At 39.1% G+C, this 6,074-nt stretch overlaps 1 pseudogene; it reads left to right on the top strand.

Annotated features, from left to right (window-relative positions):
* Nucleotides 1–4,885: 4,885 nt before the first annotated feature.
* LOC100072024 (large ribosomal subunit protein eL8 pseudogene) lies at nt 4,886–5,702 on the top strand (annotated as a pseudogene).
* Nucleotides 5,703–6,074: the final 372 nt, after the last annotated feature.

Genomic DNA, 6,074 nt, shown 5'->3' with positions numbered 1-6,074 from the left:
GACTGTAGTTTCAGAGGGTCAGGGACGACTTTTTTAATGGAAGTAACGCTGAGATCCAAAGGAAGCATAGCTGCTAACAAGAGAACAAGACCAGGGTACACAGTATTTCAAGCAAAGGAAATCATGTTCCAAGGGCCTACTGAGAGAGAACCTGGTGTGTCACAGGAACCAAAAGTCTTCTATTTTAACCAGATTGGCCTAGTTGCTACGTCAAAATTAGATTTTCAAGAGGGTCAGGAGTATAAGGTGAGAGAAGAGTTAGGAAGTTCTTGCAGTTTTCTGGGTAAGAGATGATGGCGGCTTGGGCTAGAGTGGTAGCAGTGGCAGGGATAAGGAGTGATCAGATTTGGGATTTTCTTTTTTTTTGAGGAAGATTCGCCCTGAGCTAACATCTGCCGCCAATCCTCCTCGTTTTGCTGAGGAAGACTGGCCCTGAGCTAACATCCATGCCCATCTTCCTCTACTTTACATGTGGGATGCCTACCACAGCATGGCTTGGTGGGTGGTGTGCAGGTCCGCACCCGGGATCCCAACAGGCGAGCCCCGGGCCACCAAAGCGTAATGTGCAAACTAACCGCTGCGCCACTGGGCCTGCCCCCTGGGGTATATTTTGAAGGTAAAGTCCATAGGCCTGGATTTGGGTGATGAGAAATAGAAAGAGATTGGAGATTTTTCAAAATGTTTTGCCCTGGTGACCTGAGTGCATAAATATCGTTTACTGAAGTTTGGAACACTGTTGACAGAGCAAATATGGGAGGAAATCCAAAGTTCAATTCTAGATATATGATATTTGAATTGACTGTTAGACATACAAGATTTTGAGTATGCAGTTGAGTATTATAGTGTGGATTTCAGGGCAAGGTCTTGGCTGGAAATATGAATTTGGGAATCATGAATGTATGAGTGTTTTTTAAGCCATGGAGCTAGATTAGATCACCTAGGAAGTGAGTGTACATAGAGAAGTCCTTGAACTGTGCCCTAGGGCACTCAAACATTCAGAGCAGAAAGAGAAAGAGTATATAGCTAAAGAGAGTGAGAAGAGACTCAGGTAGGAGGAAGCAGGAGGCAGGAAATCAACTGAAGAAACTACTTGCAAATAGTTTATAACACTAGATCACTAGAATGACCTCTCTTGTACAACCAAGTATAATTGTTAGTTCTTTAGTTGTGACCAATAAATATACATCTAGGCCTATGAATTGATGCATTTAATGACTAGCCAGATAGGAAAACAATAACAACAAAAAAGTGTACAAAGACCATGGAAAATATGTAAAACAGATTTTATTGGACATTCACAGTAACATGCAACTTATCAATAATGATGAAATTTCTGATGAAACTTTTTCAAAAATAGACTAAAATAAAATAGGAAGTAGGAAGTATGCAAGGAAATAGAAATAAATTCAGAAAATGTCAGGCAGTAAAGGAAAAGAGTAGATGCCAGGTCTAGTCATTAAAGTCACATCTTGCATATGCTTATACACTTACACATTTGTACATAATGAGAAAAGCTATTTCACAAAAAGGTAAAAACAATATGGAGAAGGAAATAACATGACAGCATAGTAGCTGGCTAATTATGAAGATATTATACAGTGATTAACAATCCGAAAAGGTAACCAGAGACAGACAAAATTTTCATTGAACAGATATCTATTAGAACTACATTTATAGAATTCTGTAAATAGCTGTGTGACTCAGAAAACAACGATTCTCCAAAATTGATTTTTTTGGTAATCTGTTAATCGATGCCCCCCGCCTCTGTAGAGAAAATGACTGTTGCCAAAATCCAATTAGTTCACAGGAATTATCAAAAATTAAAAAAGACAAACCTCTTTCTAAATGTCATGTCGCTCTGACTATATATGTGGTTGAAATCTGAGAAAGCTCTAAGAAGCTGACAGATTTGAGGAGATCATCCCATTAACGTCAGCGATTTATTTTCACTGAAACTTGTAAGAGCTTTTCAGGCCACCTTGGCCCACAAAGTATGAAGTGATTCATTTCTCTAAGAAGTTACTATTTTTATTGTGTTATACAATACCATGTACATATGCTATGTTAGGACGGTCTCCTGTCCATGCCTTTATACTCCAGGGAGAGATGTAGATTTGCTGTGCCTGAGCCTTCTATAAGTAGGAGGGGAGGGATCCCCTTTAAGAAATACAGTAAAAAAATAAGAATTAAACATTAAGTATAAACATAAGGATCTATTTAGATGAGAATATAAATCACAATAAATATAAAATTATAAAAAGGTGAATACTACGGAAAAATAAAGTTTTTTCTTAACTGCGTAACATGCCTCTAAAATACTTTTAAAAAAATTTATTGAAATGAAATTCACACAATATAAAGCTACCCATTCTAACATGAACAATTCAGTGGGATTTAGTGCATTCACAATGTGCAACTGCCACCTCCATCACATTTCAAAACATTTCTGTCACTCCAAAGTAAAACTCTTTATTTAATCATTAAACAACTTCCTCCCATTCTCCCCTTCCCCTAGCCACTGGCAACCACCAGTCTGCCTTTCTGTATCTATAGGTATGTACACCTATTCTAGATATTTCAAATAAATGAAATTACACAATAAGTGATCTTTTGCTTCTGTCTTTAATTTAGCAATAATGTTTTGGGGATTCATCCACATCGTAGCAAACTTCATTTCTTTTTATGGCTGAATAATATTTCATTGTATGTATGTACTGCAATTTGTTTATCCATTCCTCTTTTGATGGGCATTTGGACCGTTTCCACCTTTTGGCTGTTGTGAATAGTGATGCAATGAACATTTGTGTACATGTTTAGGTACCTGTTTTCACTTATTTTGGGTATATACCTAGGAGTAGAAATGTGCGATCATATGGTTATTCTGTTTAAATCTTTGAAGAACTACCAAACTGTTTTTCACAGCAGTTGCACCATTTCACCTTCTTACCAGCAAATGACGAATTCCATTTTTTCCAAATCCTCTATTATGCTTGTTATTTTCTGTTATTTATTTTTAGTTATAGCCATCTTAGTGGGCATGAAGTGATAACTTATTGTGGCTTTAATACGAATTTCCTAATGATTAATGATGTTGAGTATACCATTTTTATTTCCTTCTCATTTACTTTCGTGTATATTTTTAAAGATATTTTCTTAGTGGTTACCATGAGTGTTACAATTAACAACCTAAATTTATAGCAATCTAGTTTGAAGTGATAATAGCTTAGTTTCATTAACATACAAAAACTCTGCTCCTATACAGCTCATACCCCTTTATGTTGCTGTTGTCACAAATTAAACATTTATACATCATGTTCCCAATAACATATATGTATATTTACATGCATTTGTCTTTTAAATCATGTAAACCGAAAATAAAATTGTATTGGCTTTTATATTTACCTATGTAAATACCTTTACTGGAGATCTTTGTTTCTTTTTTTAAAAAATTATTTTATTGAGGTCACATTGGCTTATAACACCGTGTAAATTTCAGGTGTACATGATTATACATCATTTTCTGTATAGACTGCATGTGTTTATCACCAATAGTCTAGTTTTTATCTGTCACCATAGATATGTGCCCCTTTACCCCTCTTATCCTCCCCCCACCGCTTTCCCCTCTGGTAACCACTAATCTGTTCACCTTATCCATGTGTTTGTTTTGGAGATCTTTATTTCTTAGTATGGGTTTGAGTTATTGTCTGGTGTCCTTTCATTTCAATCTAAAGTACTTCCTTTATCATTTCTTTTGGAGTAAGTATATTCCCTTAGCTTTTGTCTATGTGGTGGTGTTTTAATTCCTCTTTCATTTTAAAGGATATTTTTCTTCCAGATGCAGAATTCTTGGTTGACAGGTTTTTCTTTGTTTTCTTTCAGCATTTTAAATATATCATCCCACTGTTTTCTGGCCTCTGTTGTTTCTCATGAAAAATAGGCTGTCAGTCTTATTGAGGATCTTTTTGCTGGTTTCATGATTCTCTCTTTGTTTTTTAACAGTTTGATTGCAATGTGTCTCAGTGTGGATCTGAGTTTATCCTACTCCAGGTTTGTTGAACTTCTTGGAGATGTAGTTTCACATCTTTCATCAAATGTGGGAAGTTTTCAGCTTTTATTTCTTTAAATATTCTTTCTGCTCCTTTTTTCTTCTCTTTCTGGGACTCATAATGCGAATGTTGATTCACTTGATGGTCTCCCAAGAGTATCTTAGGCTCTGTTCACTTTTCTTCATTTTCTTTTCTCTGCTCCTTAGACTGGACATTTTCAATTTTCTTATCTTCAACTTTGTTGATACTTTCTTCTGTCTGCTCAAATCTGCTATTGACTATATCTGGTGAATTTTTCATTTTGGTTATTATACCTTTCAGCTCCAGAGTTTCTATTTGGCTCCTTCTTATTATTTTTACAGTTTACTGATATTCTCATTTTGCTCATCCATATTTCCCCTGATTTCCTTTAGTTCATTGCTTGTGTTTTAGCTCTTCAAGCATATTTAAGACAGTTGATTTAAAGTGTTGGTTTAATAAGTCCAATATCTGAATTTCCTCAGTGATGGCTCCTGTCTATTTATTTTTTTCCTTTGAATAAGTCAAACTTCCCTGTTTCTTTGTATGACTTGTTATATTTTTGTCAAAAATTGGCTATTTAAGGGGCTGGCCCCATGGCCGAGTGATTGGGTTCGCGCGCTCCGCTGCAGGCGGCCCAGTGTTTCGTTGGTTCGAATCCTGGGTGCGGACATGGCACTGCTCATCAAACCATGCTGAGGCAGCATCCCACATGCCACAACTAGAAGGACCCACAACAAAGAATATACAACTATTGGGGGGCTTTGGGGAGAAAAAGGAAAAAAATAAAATCTTAAAAAGAAATGGCTAGCTTTCTCTCTCCTCCAGCTGCTCAAGATGCTGAAAGTGAAGAAGGCCAAGGGGAAGAAGGTGGCCCCGGCCCCCGCGGTCGTGAAGAAGCAGAAGGCCAAGAAGGTGGTGAACCCGCTGTTTGAGAAGAGGCCCAAGAACTTCGGCATCGGACAGGACATCCAGCCCAAACGGGACCTCACCCGCTTCGTCAAATGGCCCCACTACATCTGGCTGCAGCGACAGAGGGCGATCCTCTATAAGTGGCTCATGGTACCTCCTGCGATCAACCAGCTCACCCAGGCCTTGGACCACCAGACAGCTACTCAGCTGCTCAAACTGGCCCACAAGTACAGACCAGAGACAAAGCAAGAGAAGAAGCAGAGGCTGCTGGCCCGAGCTGAGAAGAAGGCTGCTGGCAAAGGGGATGTCCCCACTAAGAGGCCACCGGTCCTTCAAGCAGGGGTCAATACTGTCACCACCTTGGTGGAGAACAAGAAGGCTCAGCTGGTAGTGATCGCACAGGACGTGGATCCCATCGAGCTGGTCATCTTCCTTCCTGCCCTGTGTCGGAAGATGGGGGTGCCCTACTGCATCATCAAGGCCAAGGCCCGGCTGGGGCGTCTGGTCCACAAGAAGACCTGCACGTCGGTCGCCTTCACACAAGTCAGCTCGGAAGACAAAGGAGCTCTGGCTAGGCTGGTGGAACCTATCAGGACCAACTAGAATGACAGATACGACGAGATCCACCGTCACTGGGGAGGCAACGTCCTGGGTCCAAAATCAGTGGCTTGCATCACCAATCTGGAGAAGGCAAAGGCTAAAGAACTGGCCCCCAAGCTGGGTTGAGCGCAAGCAGTTGAGTTTTCTGTTCATAAGTAATAAAAACTCTCCTTCAAAAAAAAAAAAGGCTGTTTAATAGTATAATGTGGTAAATATAAAAATAGGATATGCTCCCTACCCCTGGGTTTGCTGTTCTTTATGGTTGAAGGCTATAGTTCATTTTTGTAGTGATTTTTCAAAACTATTTCTTTTTCTTTTTTTTAATTGAGTTATTGATAGGTTACAATCTTGTGAAATTTCAATTGTACATTAATGTTTGTCAGTCGTGTTGTAGGTGCACCACTTCACCCTTTGTGCCCACCCCCCACCCCACCTTTCCCCTGGTATCCACTAAACTGCTCTTGGTCCATAATTTTAAATTCCTCATATGAGTGGAGT

This window comes from Equus caballus, chromosome X (assembly GCF_041296265.1).
Source record: "Equus caballus isolate H_3958 breed thoroughbred chromosome X, TB-T2T, whole genome shotgun sequence".
NCBI classification, from domain to species: Eukaryota; Metazoa; Chordata; class Mammalia; order Perissodactyla; family Equidae; genus Equus; species Equus caballus.
Note: the sequence above shows the minus strand (reverse complement) of the source record. Positions and strands in the feature narration are given on the sequence as shown.